Source organism: Bos grunniens, chromosome 5 (genome assembly GCF_055505025.1).
Source record: "Bos grunniens cultivar Pamir isolate PY7600 chromosome 5, Bosgru_T2T1.0, whole genome shotgun sequence".
In the NCBI taxonomy this organism is placed as follows: domain Eukaryota; kingdom Metazoa; phylum Chordata; class Mammalia; order Artiodactyla; family Bovidae; genus Bos; species Bos grunniens.
Genome location: NC_141169.1, coordinates 64,654,748 through 64,679,301, shown reverse-complemented (window position 1 = coordinate 64,679,301; position 24,554 = coordinate 64,654,748). Strand labels below are relative to the sequence as shown.

General features: G+C 37.7%; 1 protein-coding gene and 1 pseudogene across 8 annotated transcripts in view; one reads left to right on the top strand and one right to left on the bottom strand.

Moving 5' to 3' along the window:
* Positions 1 to 24,554, top strand: part of ANKS1B (ankyrin repeat and sterile alpha motif domain containing 1B) — a 1,153,827-nt gene that overhangs the window by 360,466 nt on the left and 768,807 nt on the right. The gene's annotated exons all lie outside the window — the stretch shown is intronic.
* On the bottom strand, positions 440 to 23,927 carry LOC147372276 (DDB1- and CUL4-associated factor 13-like; annotated as a pseudogene).

Genomic DNA, 24,554 nt, shown 5'->3' with positions numbered 1-24,554 from the left:
CTGATCTAATTCTTTTATGTGTCATATGGAATCCTAGGAAGAATCATTGCAATAATTATCCAAAGTAATGTTCAATGTAACAAAAGAGATGTTTGGTCTTAAATGTATATGCATTTAAGTGTAGAATGTCCAAATTAACAGGTCAAAGGGAAAGTATTAATATATGTGCAGTTTCTAACAGCAAAAAATCGGCTAGTTTGTAAATACCGTATTCTTCAATGAAGAAAACAAAAATCGAGAATAAAATGTTGGATAGTCTTATCAACCAGGTCACCTTTAAAGACAGCTTTTCAAGATAGCAAAAATGTGCAACAGTTAAGCTTGACTCATGTAACTAAAACATTCGTTGCTATACTAGCAGCAGTACTTTTATTAATAGAGTTCACAATTCAGAACACAACCAATAATTATATATTAGTATCAATAGGAACACCAAATATTATCTCAGAACCGCCACTAGGTATTTCTTCTTGTCTGACACAGTCTGCACAGATCCAGGCTTGCTGCGTTTGATACAATTCGGTTCGTCAACGAGCTTCTTTCATGATGTGCTGCTCCTGAATCTGGCTGGAGACAGATTTTGGTAGATATTGGTGATGAGAGATACGTTTTATGTGAGGATGATGTTGAAGTTTCTCCTTTAACTTCTGGTTATAATCTGTGGCTGCTTTCTCTCATGATGTAAGCACCTAACTTCTCAGAAGCATTAGCTTTCCACGGATGAATGTTAATTTCATCAGATCCACACATAATGTACTTGCTGTCAGAAGTCCATTTCACACAGATAACGTGTTGCATTCTCTTTGTGTGATAGACTTCCTTGCTTCTACTTTTGTCCACAGGAAAGATTCGAATAGATTTGTCAAACTAGCAGACACAAACTCTTTCCCAGTGGGTGAGTAACCCACATCAAGTACTGCAGACACATGATGCATATGTACCATTATAAGAATGTGCAGTGCATGCATATAAAAAGTATGTAAGTTGTAATCTTTGCTGCAGTAAAAACTAAAGCTTCCACAGGGTTCCAGCAAGTTGTATTTGTTCTCATATCTAAGATGACCTTTTTCAGAGGAGTAGCTTGCCTCATATCATACAGTGCTATATTCCTGTCAGAAGAACAACTTCCCAAGAGAAATGTCTCAATTGGGTTAAATTTAACACTGCTTATACTGTCAAATCCTCAAGTCATTGAACATATAGGATTGGTTCTTTGTTCATCCCAAGGGTCTATTTGCTGTCCACATGTGGCAAAACAGCTTTTTTCCAGTGATGATCAATTCTTGTATATGCTATCTTTCCTAATATTGTAGGCAATGGTTCCTCCTCTTCTCCATAGCTTGGTCCATCCATTTTCCATTGCTTGGCAGTTTTGTCATCATCAACAGTATAAAAACAAAGTCCCACAAAAGTGAGTACATATTCCTCGTACAAAAAGACCTTTATGTGCTTGTATTGTACAAATATATTTTCATTTAGCGAAGTTCCAAATTTTAACCTATCTCCATCACATGCCCCAGAAAGGACATTAGCCAGACTCTCTGGATGCTTTGCCCAGCAACTGACTCTATCTCAGTGACCATCCAGGGAAGCAAGGAATGATTTTGCAAATACCCGTTCCAGTTTGGTAGCATTTAAAGCTCTTACATATTCCTGTGGGACCTCAAAATGATGTAAAGTAGGCTCGTGGTTTCTTGGTACTCTCTGTAAGTCCAGCTTAGTTTCACAGATGTAGTTGTCTGGGTTCATGCTCAGAATCTTTACTTTTATCTTGCTTCTAATTCTCCCTGAATCTCATTAGCTTTTATCTCTAGGTCCCGTTGCCATGGCCTCATCCACCAACACATGCCACTTCTCCCAAGTTCCTTCTTTTATTAATTTCTAATTTTATTATTTTGTGGTCAGAGAATATATTTTGTATGACTTCATTTCTTTCAAATTTATTTGTACTTATTTTGTGGTCTAACATGAAGTTTATTCTGGAGAATGTTCCATGTTCACATAAGAATACTGTGCATTTGGTGGAATGCCCTATAGCTAGATGGCTGTTAGATCCAGCTGACTTATGGTGCTATTCAAGTCTTCTTTTTGCTTCTTGATCTTCTGCCTAATTGTCCTATTCATTATTAAAAGTGGAATATTCAACACACTGATTGTTATTGTTGAATTGTGTATTTTCCCTTTCAATTCTGTCGGTTTTTGTCTCATGTGTTTTAGGATTCTCTTAAGTGCATGTGTGTTTATATGTTTTGTTCTCCTAATGGATTGACCCGTTTAGCTTTATAAATATATAAAATGTTCTATTTTAAATCTCTAGTAACAATTTCTGTCTTAAAGCTTCTTTTGTTCAGTGTTAGCATAGTCACTTTCTTTTTCTTTGGGTTATTGTTCTTATGGTATATCCTTTTCTATCTTTTTACGTTAAATCTACTAGTGCCCTGGAAGATAAAGCATGCCTCTTGTAGATGCTATGTAACTGGATTATTAAAAAACAAACAAACAAAAACTATCCTGCCAATCATTGCCTTTGGTTTGGAGTGTTGTGTACACTTACAATTAATATAATTACCAATAAAGTAGGACTTAATCTCCTTAATAAAATGGAAGCATTTTATTATTTGTTTTCTGTGTATTATATACTTTCTCTTCTCTTTCTTTTTCTCATTTACACCTATCCTTTGTGTTAAAGATATATTTTCTAGTTTACTATTTTAATTCCCTCGGAGCTCCTTGCATTATTTTTGTTATTGTTGCTATTTTCTTATTGGGTCATTATAATTAATCAGTTCAGTTCAGTCACTCAGTTCTGTCTGACTCTTTGTGATCCCATGAACTGCAGCACACCAGGCCTGCCTGTCCATCACCAACTCCCGGAGCCTACCCAAACTCATGTCCATTGAGTCGATGATGCCATCCAACCATCTCATCCTCTGTCATCCCCTTCTCCTCCTGCCCTCAATCTTTCCCAGCATCATGGTCTTTTCAAATGAGTGAGCTCTACACATCAGGTGGCCAGAGTATTGGAGTTTTAGCTTCAACATCCATCAGTCCTTGCAATGAACACCCAGGACTGATCTTCTTTAGAATGAACTGGTTGGATCTCCTTGCAGTCCAAGGGACTCTCAAGAGTCTTCTCCAACACCACAGTTCAAAATCATCAATTCTTCTGTGCTCAGCTTTCTTTATACTCCTACTCTCACATCCATATATGACTACTGGAAAAACCATAGCCTTGACTGGATGGACCTTTGTTGACAAAGTAATGTCTCTGCTTTTTAATATGCTGTCTAGGTTGGTCTTAACTTTCCTTCCAAGGAGTAAGCATCTTTTATTTTCATTTATTTTTTATTTTTTTAAAAGTTGTTTTTAATTTTATTTTTTTTAATTTTATTTTATTTAACTTTACAATATTGTATTGGTTTGCCATATATCAAAATGAATCTGCCACAGGTATACATGTGTTCCCCATCCTGAAACCTCCTCCCTCCTCCCTCCCCATACCACCCCTCTGGGTCGTCCCAGTACACCAGCCCCAAGCATCCAGTATCATGCTTTGAACCTGGACTGGCGACTCTTTTCATATATGATATTATACATATTTCAATGCCATTCTCCCAAATCATCCCACCCTCTCCCTCTCGCACAGAGTCCAAAAGGCTGTTCTATACATCAGTGTCTCTTTTGCTGTCTCGTATTCAGGGTTATTGTTACCATCTTTCTAAATTCCATATATATGCGTTAGTATACTGTATTGGTGTTTTTCTTTCTGGCTTACTTCACTCTGTATAATAGGCTCCAGTTTCATCCACATTAGAACTGATTCAAATGTATTCTTTTTAATGGCTGAGTAATACTCCATTGTGTATATGTACCACAGCTTTCTTATCCACTCATCTGCTGATGGACATCTAGGTTGCTTCCATATCCTGACTATTATAAACAGTGCTGCAAGACACCTTGGGGTACATGTGTCTCTTTCAATTCTGGTTTCCTCAGTGTGTATGCCCAGCAGTGGGATTGTTGGTTCATAAGGCAGTTCTATTTCCAGTTTTTTAAGGAATCTCCACACTCTTCTCCATAGTGGCTGTACTAGTTTGCATTCCCACCAACAGTGTAAGAGGGTTCCCTTTTCTCCACACCCTCTCCAGCATTTATTGCTTGTAGACTTTTGGATCACAGCCATTCTGACTGGTGTGAAATGGTACCTCATAGTGGTTTTGATTTGCATTTCTCTGATAATGAGTGATGTTGAGCATCTTTTCATGTGTTTGTTAGCCATCTGTATGTCTTCTTTGGAGAAATGTCTACTTAGTTCTTTGGGCCATTTTTTGATTGGGTCATTTATTTTTCTGGAGTTGAGCTCTAGGAGTTGCTTGTATATTTTTGAGATTAGTTGTTTGTCAGTTGCTTCATTTGCTATTATTTTCTCCCATTCTGAAGGCTGTCTTTTCACTTTGCTAATAGTTTCCTTTGATGTGCAGAAGCTTTTAAGTTTGATTAGGTCCCATTTGTTTATTTTTGCTTTTATTTCCAATATTCTGGGAGGTGGGTCATAGAGGATCCTACTGTGATGTATGTCAGAGAGTGTTTTGCCTATGTTCTCCTCTAGGAGTTTTATAGTTTCTGGTCTTACGTTTAGATCTTTGATCCATTTTGAGTTTATTTTTGTGTATGGTGTTAGAAAGTGGTTTAGTTTCATTCTTTTACAAGTGGTTGACCAGTTTTCCAAGCACCACTTGTTAAAGATATTGTCTTTAATCCATTGTATATTCTTGCCTCCTTTGTCAAAGATAAGGTGTCAATATGTGCGTGGATTTATCTCTGGGCTTTCTATTTTGTTCCATTGATCTATATTTCTGTCTTTGTGCCAGTACCATACTGTCTTGATGAATGTGGCTTTGTAGTAGAGCCTGAACTCAGGCAGGTTGATTCCTCCAGTTCCATTCTTTTTTCTCAAGATAGCTTTAGCTATTCGAGGGTTTTTGTATTTCCATACAAATTGTGAAATTATTTGTTCTAGCTCTGTGAAGAATACCGTTGGTAGCTTGATAGGGATTGCATTGAATATATAAATTGCTTTGGATAGTATACTCATTTTCACTATATTGATTCTTCCAATCCATGAACATGGTATATTTCTCCATCTATTAGTGTCCTCTTTGATTTCTTTCACCAGTGTTTTATAGTTTTCTATATATAGGTCTTTAGTTTCTTTAGGTAGATATATTCCTAAGTATTTTATTCTTTCCGTTGCAATGGTGAATGGAGTTGTTTCCTTAATTTCTCTTTCTATTTTCTCATTATTAGTGTATAGGAATGCAAGGGATTTCTGTGTGTTGATTTTATATCCTGCAACTTTACTATAGTCATTGATTAGTTCTAGTAATTTTCTGGTGGAGTCTTTAGGGTTTTCTATGTAGAGGTTCATGTCATCTGCAAATAGTGAGAGTTTTACTTCTTCTTTTCCAATTTGGATTCCTTTTATTTCTTTTTCTGCTCTGATTGCTGTGGCCAAAACTTCCAAAACTATGTTGAATAGTAATGGTGAAAGTGGGCACCCTTGTCTTGTTCCTGACTTTAGAGGAAATGCTTTCAGTTTTTCACCATTGAGGATAATGTTTGCTGTGGGTTTGTCATATATAGCTTTTATTATGTTGAGGTATGTTCCTTCTATTCCTGCTTTCTGGAGAGTTCTTATCATAAATGGATGTTGAATTTTGTCAAAGGCTTTCTCTGCATCTATTGAGATAATCATATGGTTTTTATTTTTCAATTTGTTAATGTGGTGTATTACATTGATCGATTTGCGGATATTGAAGAATCCTTGCATCCCTGGGATAAAGCCCACTTGGTCATGGTGTATGATCTTTTTAATGTGTTGTTGAATTCTGATTGCTAGAATTTTATTAAGGATTTTTGCATCTATGTTCATCAGTGATATTGGCCTGTAGTTTTCTTTTTTTGTGGCATCTTTGTCAGGTTTTGGTATTGGGGTGATGGTGGCCTCATAGAATGAGTTTGGAAGTTTACCTTCCTCTGCAATTTTCTGGAAGAGTTTGAGTAGGATAGGTGTTAGCTCTTCTCTAAATTTTTGGTAGATCAGCTGTGAAGCCGTCTGGACCTGGGCTTTTGTTTGCTGGAAGATTTCTGATTACAGTTTCAATTTCCATGCTTGTGATGGGTCTGTTAAGATTTTCTATTTCTTCCTGGTCCAGTTTTGGAAAGTTGTACTTTTCTAAGAATTTGTCCATTTCTTCCACGTTGTCCATTTTATTGGCATATAATTGCTGATAGTAGTCTCTTATGGTCCTTTGTATTTCTGTGTTGTCTGTTGTGATCTCTCCATTTTCATTTCTAATTTTATTGGTTTGATTTTTCTCCCTTTGTTTCTTGATGAGTCTGGCTAATGGTTTGTCAATTTTATTTATCCTTTCAAAGAACCAGCTTTTGGTTTTGTTGATTTTTGCTATGGTCTCTTTTGTTTCTTTTGCATTTATTTCTGCCCTAGTTTTTAAGATTTCTTTCCTTCTACTAACCCTGGGGTTCTTCATTTCTTCCTTTTCTAGTTGCTTTAGGTGTCGAGTTAGGTTATTTATTTGACTTTTTTCTTGTTTCTTGAGGTATGCCTGTGTTGCTATGAACTTTCCCCTTAGGACTGCTTTTACAGTGTCCCACAGGTTTTGGGTTGTTGTGTTTTCATTTTCATTCGTTTCAATGCAAATTTTGATTTCTTTTTTGATTTCTTCTGTGATTTGTTGGTTATTCAGCAGTGTGTTGTTCAGCCTCCATATGTTGGCATTTTTAATAGTTTTTCTCCTGTAATTGACATCTAATCTTACTCCATTGTGGTCAGAAAAGATGCCTGGGATGATTTCAATTTTTTTGAATTTACCAAGGCTAGATTTATGGCCCAGGATGTGATCTATCCTGGAGAAGGTTCCTTGTGAACTTGAGAAAAAGGTGAAATTCATTGTTTTGGGATGAAATGTCCTATAGATATCAATTAGGTCTAACTGGTCTATTGTATCATTTAAAGTTTGTGTTTCCTTGTTAATTTTCTGTTTAGTTGATCTATCCATAGGTGTGAGTGGGGTATTAAAGTCTCCCACTATTATTGTGTTATTGTTAATTTCTCCTTTCATACTTGTTAGTATTTGTCTTACATATTGCGGTGCTCCCATGTTGGGTGCATATATATTTATAATTGTTGTATCTTCTTCTTGGATTGATCCTTTGATCATTATGTAGTGACCTTCTTTGTCTCTTTTCACAGCCTTTATTTTGAAGCCTATTTTATCTGATATGAGTATTGCTACTCCTGCTTTCTTTTGGTCCCTATTTGCATGGAAAATCTTTTTCCAGCTCTTCACTTTCAGTCTGCATGTGTCCCCTGTTTTGAGGTGGGTCTCTTGTAGACAACATATGTAGAGGTCTTGTTTTTGTATCCATTCAGCCAGTCTTTGTCTTTTGGTTGGGGCATTCAACCCATTTATGTTTAAGGTAATTATTGATAAGTATGATCCCGTTGCCATTTACTTTATTGTTTTGGGTTTGAATTTATACACCGTTTTTGTGTTTCCTGTCTAGAGAATATCCTTTAGTATTTGTTGGAGAGCTGGTTTGGTGGTGCTGAATTCTCTCAGCTTTTGCTTGTCTGTAAAGCTTTTGATTTCTCCTTCATATTTGAATGAGATCCTTGCTGGGTACAATAATCTGGGCAGTAGGTTATTTTCTTTCATCGCTTTAAGTACGTCTTGCCATTCCCTCCTGGCTTGGAGAGTTTCTATTGAAAGATCAGCTGTTATCCTTATGGGAATTCCCTTGTGTGTTATTTGTTGTTTTTCCCTTGCTGCTTTTAATATTTGTTCTTTGTGTTTGATCTTTGTTAATTTGATTAATATGTGGCTTGGGATGTTTCACCTTGGGTTTATCCTGTTTGGGACTCTCTAGGTTTCTTGGACTTGAGTGATTATTTCCTTCCCCATTTTAGGGAAATTTTCAACTATTATCTCCTCAAGTATTTTCTCATGGTCTTTCTTTTTGTCTTCTTCTTGGACCCCTATGATTTGAATGTTGTAGCGCTTAATATTGTCCTGGAGATCTCTGAGATTGTCCTCTTTTCTTTTAATTCATTTTTCCTTTTTCCTCTCTTATTCATTTATTTCTACCATTCTATCCTCTAATTCACTAATCCTATCTTCTGCCTCTGTTATTCTACTATTTGTTGCCTCCAGAGTGCTTTTGATCGCATTTATTGCATTATTCATTATATATTGACTCTTTTTTATTTCTTCTAGGTCCTTGTTAAACCTTTCTTGCATCTTCTCAATCCTTGTCTCCAGGCTATTTATCTGTGATTCCATTTTTACTTCAAGATTTTGGATCAATTTCACTATCATTATTTGGAATTCTTTATTAGGTAGATTCCCTATCTCTTCCTCTTTGGTTTGGTTTGGTGGGCATTTATCCTGTTCCTTTACCTGCTGGGTATTCCTCTGTCTCTTCATCTTGTTTAAATTGCTGAGTTTGGGGTGTCCTTTCTGTATTCTGGCAGTTTGTGGAGTTCTCTTTATTGTGGCGTTTCCTCACTGTGTGTGGGTTTGTACAGGTGGCTTGTCAAGGTTTCCTGGTTAGGGAAGCTTGTGTCAGTGTTCTGGTGGGTGGAGCTGTATTTCTTCTCTCTGGAGTGCAATGAAGTGTCCAGTAATGAGTTATGAGATGGCTATGGTTTTGGGGTGACTTTGTGCAGCCTGTATCTTGGAGCTTAGGGCTGTGTTCCTGTGTTGCTGGAGAATTTGCTTGGTATGTCTTGCCCTGGAACTTGTTGGCCCTTGTGTGGTGCTTGGTTTCAGTGTAGGTGTGGAGGCATTTGATGAGCTCCTGTCAATTAATGTTCCCTGGAGTCAGGATTTGGGCTTAAGCCTCCCGCTTCCAGTTATTGGTCTTATTTTTACAGTAGTCTCAAAACTTCTCCTTCTATACAGCACCATTGATAAAACATCTAGGTTAAAGATGAAAAGTTTCTCGACTCCTTTCGAAGACAATGGGTTGCTTTTCTGGGTGCCTGATGTCCTCTGCCAGCATTCAGAAGTTGTTTTGTGGAATTTACTCGGCATTTAAATGTTCTTTTGATGAATTTGTGGGGGAGAAAGTGTTCTCCCTGTCCTATTCCTCCGCCATCTTCCAAGGAGTAAGCGTCTTTTAATTTCATGGCTGCAGTCACCATCTGCAGTGATTTTGGAATCCCCAAAAATAAAGTCAGCCACTGTTTCCATTGTTTCCCCATCTATTTACCATGATGATGGGACTGGATACCATGATCTTAGTTTTCTGAATGTTGAACTTTAAGCCAACTTTTTCACTCTCCTCTTTCACTTTCACCAAGAGGCTCTTTAGTTCTTCTTCACTTTCTGCCATAAGAGTGGTGTCATCTGCATATCTGAGGTTATTGATATTTCTCCCAGCAATCTTGATTCTAGCTTGTGCTTCCTTCAACCCAGTGTTTCTCATGATGTACTCTGCATATAAATTAAATAAGCAGGATGACAATATACAGCCTTGACATACTCCTTTTCCTATTTGGAACCAGTCTGTTGTTCCATGTCCAGTTCTAACTGTTGCTTCCTGACCTGCATACAGATTTCTCAAGAGTCAGGTCAGGTGGTCTGATATTCCCATCTTTTTCAGAATTTTCCAGTTTATTGTGATCCACACAGTCAAAGGCTTTGGCATAGTCAATAAAGGAGAAATAGATGTTTTTCTGGAACTCTCTTGCTTTCTTGATGATCCATGGGATGTCGACAATTTGATCTCTGGTTCCTCTGCCTTTTATAAAACCAGCTTGAACATCTGGAAGTTCACAGTTCATGTATTGTTGAAGCCTGGCTTGGAGAATTTTGAACATTACTAGCATGTGAGAGGAATGAAATTGTGCAGTCATTTGCGCATTCTTTGGCATTGCCTTTCTTTGGGATTGGAATGAAAACTGACCTTTTCCAGTCCTGTGGCCACTGCTGAGTTTTCCAAATTTGCTGACATATTGAGTGTAGCACTTTCACAGCATCCACTTTTAGGATTTGAAATAGTTCAACTGGAATTCCATCACCTCCACTAGATTTGTTTGTAGTGATGCTTTGTAAGGCCCACTTGACTTCACATTCATGACTTAAAACAATCTATTTTGAATGAATACCAACATAATCTCAATAGTTTTTGAAAACTTTGCTTCAGTATCATTTCATTTCTTATCCCCTTTTGCGTTATTTTCATAGAACTCTACATTTCATTACATATTTTTACATTATAAACAATCAACCCACATTTATAATTATTGTTTTATGCAGTTGTTTTTAAATCAAATATGAGGTGAAAAGAGTTAAAAATAAAAATACATTCAAATTTTGTTTCATATTTACCTATGTAGCTACTTTACCTATGCTCTTTATTTCTTCATGTGGACTTGAGTTACTCTGTAGTGTTCTTCTATTTTGGGTTGAAAGTCTTTTAGTATTCTGCCAATACAGGAGACATAAGAGATGTAGGTTCAATTCCTGAGTTGGGGAGATCTCCTGGAGGAGAGCATGCCAACTCCCTTCAGTATTCTTGACTGGAGAATCCCAGGGATAGAGGAGCCTGGTGTGCTATATAGTCCATGGGGTCACAAAGAGTTGGACATGACTGAAGTGACCTAGCACATACATGGACACATTTCTTTCCTTTTTTTTTTTTTAAGACACAGCTAGTACACTTCTCTAAATTTTTGTTTATCTGGATATGTCTTAATTTATCTTGATTTTCTGAAGTATAGTTTTGCCGAATATAGAATTCTTGGTTGACATTTTTTTTCTTCCAGCATTTTGAGTGTTTCAACTCATTGCCTCTGGACTCCATGATTTCTGAAAAGTTAGCTATTAATCTTACTGTGGATCCCTTCTACAAGATGAGTCATTTTTCTCTAGTTGATGTCTCATGAGTCTGTCTTTGTTATTCATACTTTGACTATGTGTCTATGTGTAGATCTCTTTACATTTATCTTTCATGAAGTTTGTTGAATGTTTTGGATATGTAGATTAATTTTTTCCTTCAAATGTGGATTAAATTCTACACAAATTGCTGTACATTTTGGTTAATTTCCAGATTTCTCTGAAAATTTATTTTTAACATTTTTTTTGAATATTCTTTTTGCTTTTAAGAGACATTTATTTCTTCTAGAAGTGCTTCTTCCTGGCCTTTAGAAGAGCCAAAGATTGAGTCATGTTTAAATTTAATGTTAAGTTGAACCAATAAGCAGATAAACTCAGATAAAGCAGAGTACTGGCAAGGAGTTTACTGATAGGTGAAATAAAGTAGATAAGATGGGTAAGCTAAAGGCTAAACTAAAAAGTTTTATTCTGAGTAAAACTATTTGGAAGGTACTCGAGTTCATTGACCATGAGTAATGTGAGAATAATGATGTTTGAAGATTATTTTAATGGTTTTATGTAGAGTGAAAAGAAGTGAAGCTGTACAAGAAAGGAGATGAGTTTAGTGGCAGTGCCAAGAATGTACATGTGTGATGTCAAGGCATGTCTTAATATGTCTTAACATGGCAGCTATTGACATAGAAACACAAGGGTAGATCAGTCATAGGATTTGGTGGTAGACTGAATCTGTGAAAGAAGGGAATAAATGAGTTTTAAAAGATATAAATATTGCTGCTCTGCTTTGTAAAGATGATGGTAGAGTAATGTTAATGAGGATGATGAAAAAGCAGATGTGTGGCAAATTTTTATTTTGACATCTTATTTAACTAACAGTTTCTTCTTAAACTTCTTGTACCAGGCATGTGATCATAAAAAGTAAATTAATAGTTGTGTTGTATTTTAAAAACAGGGTCTAATACCATCAAAAGCTAAATAGTATTACGAGGCTTCCTAAATCACATTAATTTAGAAAAAAGAGAAGAAAAGGAAAGTTTTTTGTTTTTTAAATTCTAAAGATATTCCAAGATGTTTATTGTGTTAACTTACTTTTCTAACATGTAATTCTCTGGCAAAGCAGATGTAAAAAATCTACTGTTTTGTTCGTACAAAAAAATTGAGATTTAATTACTGTGTGTAGAAATGATAGGTTCACAGTCTTGAATGTGTATTAATAGAATGTTTTAATAATGTATCTTTTATAAGTGAAAGAGTCTTGGGTTCAAATTTCTCATTTCTTAGAACACAATGCTTTTCTTTTTTGGTCAGCATGTGCATTCATTATTGTTTTTCAAATGATTTTCCTTTTTTACTTTCCCATAGCTCTTGAGGAGAAAAAGGCAATAAAAATGAAATGACTATCAATGAGATGATTGCTTTAATCTCTGTAATTGAGAAATGTCAATTCCTGTGTGGGATCAAAGTCAGATTTCTGAACTCTTCCCTAACCTACAAACGTTTTTCATTGAGTTGTTCACTTCTGTATGTACATCTAATAAGGGAGATAGTAGTACATATTCTCATGTTGCCCTTGTACCATAGTCTTCTTCAACAATATTTTAAATAATTATGTTATTCATCAGTGTTTATGTTCTTCCAGATTTTTCAAAACATTAAATTACAGAGACTTCCCTGGTGATCCAGTGATTAAGACTCCATGCTTCCAACAGAAGGGTATCCTTGGGGAGGCATTAGAATCCTTAGGAAGTAAAACAGCTATTATAAAATTCATATTTTTATTCAACAAATATTTACTGGATGATTACTGTTGTCCTCTAATAAGGCTACAGTCTGGAGCTATAACACCTATTTTTAGGGATGATATGAAGCTATAGGGGGTTTCCTTGGTGGCTTAGTGGTAAAGGATCTGCCTGCCAAAGCAGAAGATGTGGGTTCGATCTCTGGGTCAGGAAGATTCCCTGGAGAAGGAAATGGCAACTCACTCTAGTATTCTTGCCTGGAAAATCCCATGGACAGAGGAGCCTGGTGGGCTACAGTCCAAGGGGTCTCAAAGAGTCAGACGTGACTTAGTGACTAAACAACAACAACATGAAGCTATAGATCGCAAACTTGACCACTCTGTGGACGTACTATAAAGTGCCTGCAATTTCATACAGGCACAAAGCTTGTCTGTGACTGACAGGCTGGCTAAGTTGCTTCAGTCATGTCCAACTCTTTGCGACCCTCTGGACTGTAGCCCCCCAGAGTCCTCTGTCCATGGGGATTTTCCAGGCAAGAATACTGGAGTGGGTTGCCATGCCCTTCTCCAGGGGATCTTCCTGACCCAGGGATTGAACTCATATCTCTTAGTCTCCTGCATTGACAGGTGGATTCTTTACCACTAGCGCCACCTGAGAAGCTTGTTTGTAGATTATATAAATCATGGGTCCTACATATCCATATCCATTTTTATCATTTTCAAATGTATATGTTTTGCTATGATTAATAAAGTAGAAATTTATTGTCACTTTTTGCTCATGTATTTGTTTCAGACAACAAATTCTAAAAGTATAACTTATCTACTGGAGTTGGGCAGAGAATGCAGGATTCTTTTTATGTGCTTCATTTTTTCATGTGGAGAGACACTGATCAGTTTAACTGGGTTTCTCTCTGCTCCTACTCATTCCTCAAGAGAGTTAATATGATATGTAAATTTGGGAACAGGAACTGAATGTGTATCACTAATTGTCTTTTTGATCTTCTCATCTGCAAAGAGTATGTGTAGTTGAGCTTAGTAGTAAGGATCCTATCTGTCCAGGCTTGGGAGACCTGAGGCTAAGTCTGTCTAATTCTGTGATGTACTAGTAAAAAGCCTATATTGCTTGGTACCTAAGCCATGTTCTCTAGTATCTGCTCTGTTACTCACCAGTGTTGACATTTTAATCCATTTGCCTGAGTTTTTAATCCATGGTTTGGCTAACTGCAGGCTCTGAGCCAAATCTGACCCACGCAGGCCAAATCTGGAGAGGCTCCTCTGTTTACATCTTTACATGTGTGTGTCTCTTTATTGCTACAACAGCAGCTTTGAGTGGTTGCAACAGAAATCATATGGCCTGAAAACCTAAAATATTTATTCTCTGGCCCTTTGCAGAAAAGATTTGTCAACCTCTAGACTCCTATCTGTAATTTGGGCAGAGGATGAAAATGTTATTTATTACACTCCCTAAATTTCTAAATTAATTCTAATATTACATTATAGGAATTTGTAAAAAAATTGTTACTTTGAAAAACATGCTTTATCATTCAAAATGGCACAAACCCTTTGTGTAAAAATGGAATGGACTTAGAGATGGGAGACTGGTATTCAAGTAACAGAAGGATGAGTTGAAGTTTGAACTAGTTTGGTGATTATGAAAATAGAAAAGTAATACTGGGTTTAGGAGTTATTATGAAATGCAAATTTTATAAAAGTTGGTGACTGCTTCTTTATGGTAATAGTAAGCATGACAGAACAGGAGAAAGAATAATGTCTCCAAGAGTTTGAACCTAGGTGACTGGATGAATGTCCTAGGAGCAGTATGTAATATATTTTCTTATTTTGACTGCCTTGCCTTTGGCCCTTTAAGTCACACATTCACTAACATCAGGAATAAAGACCCCAAAACTACTTATAGTAGTTACCCCAGACTCTTCACCATTACCAGACCTATCAAACTGAACATATGACTTTATAACTTTAACATCAGTCTAGCAGTTTGTTCTTATAAACTTGGTGATGCTCTTTGTCTTCTCATTAAGTCTCAGTTATTTTTCTAATAGGTTTATCTCCTTGCTCTCTGTACCTAGTTGTGAATACTTTTATGTATGTATTGGATTGGCCAAAAAGTTACTTTGGTTTTTAAGTAAACATAAAAGACATATTTTTCATTTTCATCACAAATTTCATTGAACAACATATTCACTGTTACCTTCTGCCATTTTCTGGGCAACTTCATAATTCCATCTTACACAGATTTTTTTTTCTTTTTGGGCAAAGAACTGTTTCAGGTTCCTTTTTACAGTCTTCCAGGGAATTGAAATTTTTTCCATTAAGACAGTTTTGTAAAGACTAAAATAAATGGAAATTTGAAGGTGTAATGTCTAGCCAACACAGCAGATGGATCAGAACTTCCCAGCTAAGCTGTAACATTTTTTTGTTGGTTATCAGAGAAACATGCAGTCTTGCATTATTCCTGATGGATGGTTGTTGTTGCTGCTCAGTCGTGTCCGATTCTTTGCAACCCCATGGACTACACCATGCCAGTCTTCCCTGTCCTTCATCATCTCCCAGAATTTGATCAAACTCATGTCCATTGAGTCAGTGATGCCATCCAACCACCTCATCCTCTGTTTACCCCTTCTCCTCCCACGTTCAATCTTTCCCAGCATCAGGGTCTTTTCTAATGAGTCGGCTCTTCTCATCAAGTGACCAAAGTATTAGAGCTTCAGCTTCAGCCGCAGTCCTTCCAATGAATATTCAACTGATTTCCTTTAGGATTGAGTGGTTTGACTTCCTTGAAGTCCAAGGGACTCTCAAGTCTTTTCTAACACCACAATTCAAAAGCATTAATTCTTTGGTGCTCAGCCTTCTTTATGGTCCAACTCTAACATCCATACGTGACTACTGGAAAAAAATCATAGCTTTGACTTGTCTTCCTGGGGAGGCCTTACAAATATCTGAGAAAAGAAGTGAAGCTAAAGGCAAAGGAGGAAAGGAAAGATATACCCATCTGAATACAGATTTCCAAAAAATAACAAGGAGCTATACGAAGGCCTTCCTCAGTGATCAATGCAAAGCAATAGAGAAAAATAAGAAAAATAGAAAGACTAGAGACCTCTTCAAGAAAATTAGAGATCCCAAGGGAACATTTCATGCAAAGATGGGAACAGTAAAAGGCAGAAATGGCAAGGACCTAACAGAAGCAGAAGATGTTAAGAAGAGGTGGCAAGAATACACAGAACTATACAAAAAAGACCTTCATGACCCAGATCATCACGATAGTGTGATCACTCACTTAGAGCCAGATATCCTGGAATGTGAAGTCAAGTGGGCCTTAGGAAGCATCACTTTGAACAAAGCTAGTGGAGGTGATGGAATTCCAGTTGTGCTATTTCAAATCCTAAAAGATGATGCTGTGAAAGTACTGCACTATGAGATAGGAAATTTGGAAAACTCAGCAGTGACCACAGGACTGGAAGGGGTCAGTGTTCATTGCAATCCCAAAGAAAGACAATGTCAAAGGATGTTCAAACTACCACACAATTGCATTCATCTCACACGCTAGCAAAGTAATGCTCAAAATTCTCCAAGCCAGGCTTCAATAGTACATGAACCGTGAACTTCCAGATGTTCAAGCTGGTTTTAGAAAAGGCAGAGGAACCAGAGATCAAATTGCCAACATCTGCTGGATCATTGAAAAAGCAAGAGAGTTCCAGGAAAACATCTACTTCTGCTTTATTGACTATGTCAAACCCTTTGACTGGGTGGATCACAACAAACTGTGGAAAATTCTTAAAGAAATCAGAACACCAGACCACTTTACTTGCCTCCTGAGAAATCTGTATGCAGGTCAAGAAGCAACAGTTAGAACCAGACATGGAACAATAGACTGGCTCCAGATTGGGAAAGGAGTACATCAAGGCTGTATATTGTCACCCTGCTTACTTAATTTATATGCAGAGTATATCATGTGAAATGCTAGACTAGATAAAGCACAAGCTGGAATCACGATTGCTGGGAGAAATATCAGTAACCTCAGATATGCAGATGACACCACCCTTATGGCAGAAAGCAAAGGAGAACTAAAGAGCCTCTTGATGAAAGTGAAAGAAAAGAGTGAAAAAGTTGACTTAAAACTCAACATTCAAAAACCTAAGATCATGGCATCTGGTCCCATCACTTCATGGTAAATATATGGGGAAACACTGGAAACAGTAAGACATTTTATTTTCTTGAGCTCTAAAACAGTGAGAGATTTTATTTTCTTGGGCTGCAGATGGTGACTGCAGCCATGAAATTAAAAGACACTTACTCCTTGGAAGGAAAGCTATGACCAACCTAGACAGCATATTAAAAAGCAGAAGCATTACTTTAACAAAGGCTCATCTAGTCAAGGCTATGATTTTTCCAGTAGTCATGTATGGATGTGAGAGTTGGACTATAAAGAAAGCTGAGTGTTGAAGAATTGATACTTTTGAACTGTGGTGTTGGAGAAGACTCTTGAGAGTCCCTTGGACTGCAAGGAGATCCAACCAGTCCATCCTAAAGGAAATCAGTCCTGAATTTTCTCTGGAAGGACTGATGTTGAAGCTGAAACTCCAATACTTTGACCACTTGATGTGAAGAACGGACTCATTTGAAAAGATCCTGATGCTGTGAAAGATTAAAGACTGGAGGAGAAGGGGATGATAGAGGATGAGATGGTTAGATGGCATCACTGACTCAATGGACATGAGTTTGAGTAAACTCTGGAAGTTGGTGATGGATAGGGGGCCTGGCGTGCTGCAGTCTAACGGGTCGCAAAGAGTCAAGACATGACTGAGCAACTGAACTGAACTGAACAATTGATAAATTAGCCAGAAAGATATTTATATCAATTCACACTTCAAATAAGACTGTATAGTATACCCATTTTTCCAAACCCTCACTAACACTGTGTTATAGCTATAGCAATTTGATCAGGAAAGGTGGATCATGTTTTACTTTAACTTGCATATATTTAATTATAAATGAGATCAAACAGCTTTTTATAGAAGAAATTTCTAGCTATTTATCATGAATTGCACCTATCCTTTGCTGACTTTTCTCCTTAGGTTGATGATCTCTTTAATCCCAATCTGTACTTCTCTTTATATAATAAAGATATTAGATCTTTGTCACACATATCAAAGAATTTTCCCAATTCTGTTACGTTTCTTAATTTTGATTTTGTATTTTAGTGGCTTTATGAAAGTTTCATGTTTGTAGGTACTCAAATTTATTAACCTTTTTCTCTACACCTCTGAATATGTGTCTGGTTATGGCTTCTGATCAAAGAACATTCTTATTTTAAGATTATTTTGCAAGTATATTTACTTATTATTTAAATATTTAGCTGCAATTTATTTTATTTAAGGAATGGAGTATTAATACAGTTTTATTAATTCTTTCAAATGACTGGCCAGTTATCTTTTTGGCAATTATTATATAACCCATTGTTTTACTACTGATTTGAAATACCATAATACAATAAATGTGCACAAGCATTGAATCTTTGTTCTTTTAAGTTCTCTCTTCTGTTTTATTGCCTTGCAATTATTATACCAGAACCATTTATAATTTACTTAAATATCTGATAAATGTTGATCTCCACCCCCTCCATTATTTTTCTCTTTTCAAATTAATACCTAACTATTGTCAGAGATTTATTTTTCTAAATGCACTTTAGGATCATTTGTTAAGATCCAAAAGGTGTGGGAAGGAAACCATTCCATACTACTGCATTAAATTTAAGACTTAAACTTACATTAAATTTAAATGAGAGTGAAAGAATCACTATCTTTAAGATATTGAGTCATAAAAAGATGTATTTTTTCCATTGGAGTCCAATTTTAATGTTCCTCTCTCAGTCCTTAATAATTTCTATTGCTTCTCTATGTATGTTACTTTCTGCTAGTGTTACTGTATTAGTTTTTAGTTGTTGCAGTAACTAGTAATCACAAGTTTAGCAGCTTAAAAAACCATAACTTTATTATTGTATGTGTCTTAAGTCACTTCAGTCATCTCTGATGCTACGTGACTCTATGGACTATAGCCAGCCAGAATCCACAGGATTCTCCAGGCAAGAATACTGGAGTGGATTGCTATGCCCTCCTCCAAGGACCCAGAGATTGAACCCGCATCTCTTATGTCTCCTGCATTCGCAGGCATGTTCTTTACCACTGAAGTGAAGTGAAGTCACTAAGTCATGTCTGACTCTTTGTGACCCTATGGACTATAGCCTATCAGGCTCCTCCATCCATGGAATTTTCCAGGCAAGAATACTGGAGTGGGGTGCCATTTCCTTCTCCAGGAGCTCTTCCCAACCCAGGGAATGAACCCAGGTCTCGTGCATTATAGGCAGACACTTTACCATCTGAGCCACCAGGGAAGTTCTAGAGCCTTATTATTAATATTTGCATTTCTGGAAGTCTAAAGAATGTCCCTCTGGGCTAAATCCCAGGTTTTGATAGGGCTGCATTCCTTTCTGGAGATTCTAGAGGAGAATCTGTTTTCTTACCAATCTATCTTCTATGAGCTGTGTTCATTCCTTGGCTCATGGCTGCCTTTATACCTTGAAAACCAGCAATGGCCAGTCAAGTCTTTTACATTGCATCAATCCAACACCAACTCTCCTTCCCTCTTTCACATATAACGAGTGTTGTGATACTGGGCCACTTGGATAATCCACGATGATCTCCCCATCTCAAGATTCTTAAGAAAGCTCCTTTTGCATGGGACGTAATATATTCACAGATTTTGGGAAAGTTAGGACATTATTGTCTTACAATGTCTTCATCCTCTTCTCCCACTCAAAGTCTGTTATTTTCTTATTATTGTGTATTTATGTTGTTATCTTCCTCATTGTAAAGTCACTGTAAGTCTGTAGGGGATACTTCTCTTGATACTGCAGGACACATCAGAGCAGTGAAACTGTATCCAATAGCTTTCACCTACTTTGAGTCATTTAGAATTGTGAGTCATCTCTAACTTTGAAAGAGCTATAATACCACACTCCCTTGCATTAGTATTATTTTTCCCTTTATGAGAAAAATAATTCAGGAAGCAGTGAATACATGCAGGTATCTTGTATCATAGTACCAACATAGTACTTCTATTTCCATTGTCTTATTTACTAAAGTCTTCAAACTTGTCTAAGTCAAACCACCATCTTCTGTTCTCAAGAGATGTCTTGTATCAATCAGGCTAAATTTAAAGTCAGTTGTTGACAACCTGCTACTTGCCAAGCGAATGCTCACCTTGAGCTGAAACCTGTCTCCTTGTTACCATCTCTCTATCTGCACTCTTTCTGACAATTATAGTGATTCTTCTGTTTTTCAAGTACTTGTGAAATGTGTTTTTCCTACCTTTTCTCCTTTAATCTTTCCCCATATGACATGAGTTTGATACTCAGCACTTTCCTTATCCATGTGCAGAGAAAGTAGTTCCTGTGGTCTTTGTATCTCCTCAAACGTCAGCCCCCGCACCAAGCTGAGTGTGCCAGGTGTGGTTTGCTGCAGTGCTGGTTAAGCTGCTTCGCTTTCCCGTATGTGCTTAAGAAAGAGCTGTATTTAGGAGGTAAGTTCAAGAGGTATCTTGTCAAAATTGTCTAGAAAAGCCTCTAGATCACTTTATTTCTGATTAAAAAAAAAAAAACCTACATCATTGATATTATTAAGAAATGACTATGCCCATACGTGGATCCCTGATCATTGCTAAGGTTTTTCATAAGTCAGAGGCCAAGTATCCTTCAGCCCTTTTGATGAATAAAGTCTTGTCCTCCTTTGCAAGAACTTCCCTCAGAGCTCAGTTGGTAAAGAATCACCTGCAATGCAGGAGACCCCGGTTGGGTTCCTGGGTTGGGAAGATCCCCTAGAGAAGGGATAGGCTACCCACTCCAGTATTCTTGGGCTTCCCTTGTGGCTTAGCTGATAAAGAATCTGCCCACAATGCAGGAGACCTGGGTTTGATCCCTGGGTTGGGAAGATTGCCTGGAGAAGGGAAAGGCTACCCACTCCTGTATTCTGGCCTGGAGAATTCCGTCAACTGTGTAATCCATGGGGTGGCAAAGAGTCAGACACAACTGAGTGACTTTCACTTTCATCTTCACTCCTTTACAAAGGATGGTTAATATCATACAGTTAGCCTGTCTTTTTACAAAATTCCTAAACCAGATTATTCCCAATTCTAATTAGCACAGAAGAAGGGAGGACTGTCATAGTCTCTAGTTTAAATATCATTCTTGTATTAAATCAGCCAGTGTCACATTATGTCTTTAGCTGATACATTACACTCTGACTCACACTTTCAGCTATAACTCCTGTTTCTTTTTTCATGGTATTGCTAATCTATATACCCACATCCTGAATTTTTAAAACTCATTTCTTTACTAAACTATAGGACTTCATATTTAATCACTAAAAAACTTTGACTTGTTAGACTGAGCCCACCCCTCATGATCTTCAACTTTTATAGGAACACAGTGCAAACAGAAAGTGAAAGTATATTACTATTGTTTATTTTTCTTGGGGAGGCATAATATTACCTTACTTGGTGCTCTCAGTATACATATTTTAAAAGCAGCACTATTTGGTCCACGCATTGCACAACTAACTATAACAGGTACAGTAAAACTGACTAAGTAAGTCTAACCATTAACGCTGGTCATTCAGGAACTGTGAAGTTAGGCAGTATAGGGCCTTAGAGACATGTTTAGAATTTTGGGACAAACCAGTAGTCCCTCAGACCTCAGAAAAGGGCTAGCAAAGACCAAGGCAGAGAACACAGTCTTAGGCATGCTACCATTATAAAAATTCAAGCTCAGAAATAAGTCTGGGATTCAGGAACCAGGCATTTGAATAAAGATAGAGGCAAAATATCAAGAAAAAAGCAAAAGCTGCTAACTAAACTGGAGCCAAATTCTGCTAGGCTGGGTACAATGGAACCTTGAAAAGTGAGTCACCAACTGTTGGACCTCAATTCTTTAAATCTCTTTGGTCCATTTCCAGGATTTACCATAAAGAGTGCTTTGGCAATAAACCTGTATAGCAAAATCCAAACTTCCCACAGTAAGGAAATAGCTTGCAAAGGCTAAGAGGTGGCAGGGTTAGGTATAACCTAACAATGAGCAGTTTCCTCTTTCCTTTAGTTCTGGCAATAAAGATCTTGTCATAGTCCTTTTATCTGTGATGCAATAGTACGAACACTATAGTTACTGATATAAGACCTAGGTTGTAGCCCTAAAACTTCCATTAACCAGATGTTAGTTAATATTGGACAGCTAATAATTCCAAGCCTTAGTTTCTGAATGGGGATCATAGTAACACTGGGAGGGCTGTTCAGTTCAGTTCAGTTGCTCAGTCGTGTCCAACTCTTTGTGACCCCACGGACTGCAGCACGCCAGGCCTCCCTGTCCATCACCAACTCCCAGAGTTTACTCAAACTCATGTCCATTGAGTCAGTGATGCCATCCAACAATCTCATCCCCTGTCATCCCCTTTTCCTCCCACCTTCAGTCTTTCCCAGCATCAGGGTCTTTTCAAATGAGTCAGTTCTTCACATCAGGTGGCCAAAGTATTGGAGTTTCAGCTTCAGCATCAGTCCTTCCAATGAATATTCAGGACTGATTTCCTTTAGGATGAACTAGTTAGATCTCTTTGCAGTCCAAGGGACTCTCAAGAGTCTTCTCCAACACCACAGTTCAAAAGCACCAATTCTTCAGCCCATAAAATCAATCCAGTCCCAAAGAAAGGCAGTCCCAAAGAATGTTCAAACTACTGCACAATTGCACTCATCTCACATGCTAGTAAAGTAATGCTCAAAATTCTCCAAGCCAGGTTTCAACAATACGTGAACCGTGAACTTCCAGATGTTCAAGCTGGTTTTAGAAAAGGCAGAGGAACCAGAGATCAAATTCCAACATCTGCTGGATCATGAAAAAAGCAAGAGAGTTCCAGAAAAACATCTATTTCTCCTTTATTGACTATGCCAAAGCCTTTGACTACGTGGATCACAACAAACTGTGGAAAATTCTGAAAGAGATGGGAATACCAGACCACCTGATCTGCCTCTTGAGAAATCTTTATGCAGGTCAGGAAGTAACAGTTAGAACTGGATGTGGAACAACAGACTGGTTCCAACTAAGAAAAGGAGTATATCAAGGTTGTATATTGTACCCTGCTTATTTGACTTATATGCAGAGTACATCATGAAAAATGCTGGGCTGGAAGAAGCACAAGCTGAAATAAAGATTGCCAGGAGAAATATCAATAACTTCAGGTTTGCAGATAACACCAACCTTATGGCAGAAAGCGAAGAAGAGCTAAAGAGCCTCTTGATGAAAGTGAAAGAGGAGAGTGAAAAAGTTGGCTTAAAACTCAACATTCAGAAAACTAAGATCATGGCATCTGATCCCATCATTTCATGGCAAATAGATGGGGAAACAGTGGCTGACTTTATTTTTTTAGGGCTCCAAAATCACTGCAGATGGTGACTGCAGCTATGAAATTAAAAGACATTTACTCCTTGGAAGAAAAGCTATGACCAACCTAGATAGCATATTAAAAAGCAGAGACATTACTTTGCCAACAAAGGTCCATCTAGTCAAGGCTATGGTTTTTCCAATAGTCATGTATGGATGTGAGATTTGGACTATAAAGAAAGCTGAGCACCAAAAAATCAATGGTTTTGAACTGTGGTGTTGGAGAAGACTCTTGAGAGGGGGGCTGTTATGAGAGCTAAATGATAATCATCTGACTAATGAAACATAATTTACTTTTCAGACTGTAAAAACTTCATAAAGAGTAATTTGCTATTCTTCTTACAGTGGTTTGAATCTGTGATAGTTTTTGAATGATATTATTTCAGTTTCATTAATTCAACAAATGTTTAATAAATGAAGAGAGCTCCCTTGCAGCAAGTTGGAAACGCACATTCTTGCATCCCGCCCTTGACTACTGAATCTGAAGTTCTTTAAGAGTAGGGCCTGGCCATGTCTGCTTTGACAACTCTCCAAACGACCCTGCCACCTGTGAGAGGGCTAGGCTGCATCCCCAGAGGTTGCGATGAAATGGCTGAGGGTGCAGCCTGGGCACTGGGATTTGGAAAGCTCCCTGTGACTCTCCTGTTGTCAAGGTCAGCAGACACCCTTCTGGGGGCAGACACCTCTCTGGAGCCAGACACGTGCAGTCCAATAGATGCTTCTGCAGCCGTAAAAGTGCCAAGTCTGCATGGTCGAACGTGGGAGCCACCATGCAGCCACTGAGCCCCTGAAATGAAAGCAAGGAGCTAAATTCAAATTGTATTTCATTAATTTAAATCTAAATAGTTGTAGGTGGCTGCCATCTAGGACAGTACAGTCCTAAAGCCACAGAAGGTTTCCCTGGTGGCTCAGTGGTAAAGAATCCACCTGCCAATGCAAGAGATGTTGGTTTTTTCCCTGGACCAGAAAGATTCTCCTGGAGGATATGGCAACTCACTCCAGTATTCTTGCCTGGGAAATCCCATGGACAGGGGAGCCTGGTGGGCTATAGTCCATAGGTCACAAAAGAGTCGACAGGACATAGTGACTAAACAACAACAGTTTCAGATTTCATTAATTAAACAAATGTTTAGTAAGTGCATACTACATGAAAAAAATGTTTTGCTGTGGTCTTTACTGGCTTCCCTGGTGGCTCAGAAGGTAAAGAATCCTCCTGCAGTGTGGGAGACCTGGATCTGATATCTGGGTTGGGAAGATCCCCTGGAGAACGGAAAGGCTATCCACTCCAGACTTTTGCCTGGAGAATTCCATAGACAGAGGAGCCTGGCAGGCTACACTTTCATTTTTGAGCTTCCCAGGTGGTGCTCGGAGAAGACAATGGCACCCCACTCCAGTACTC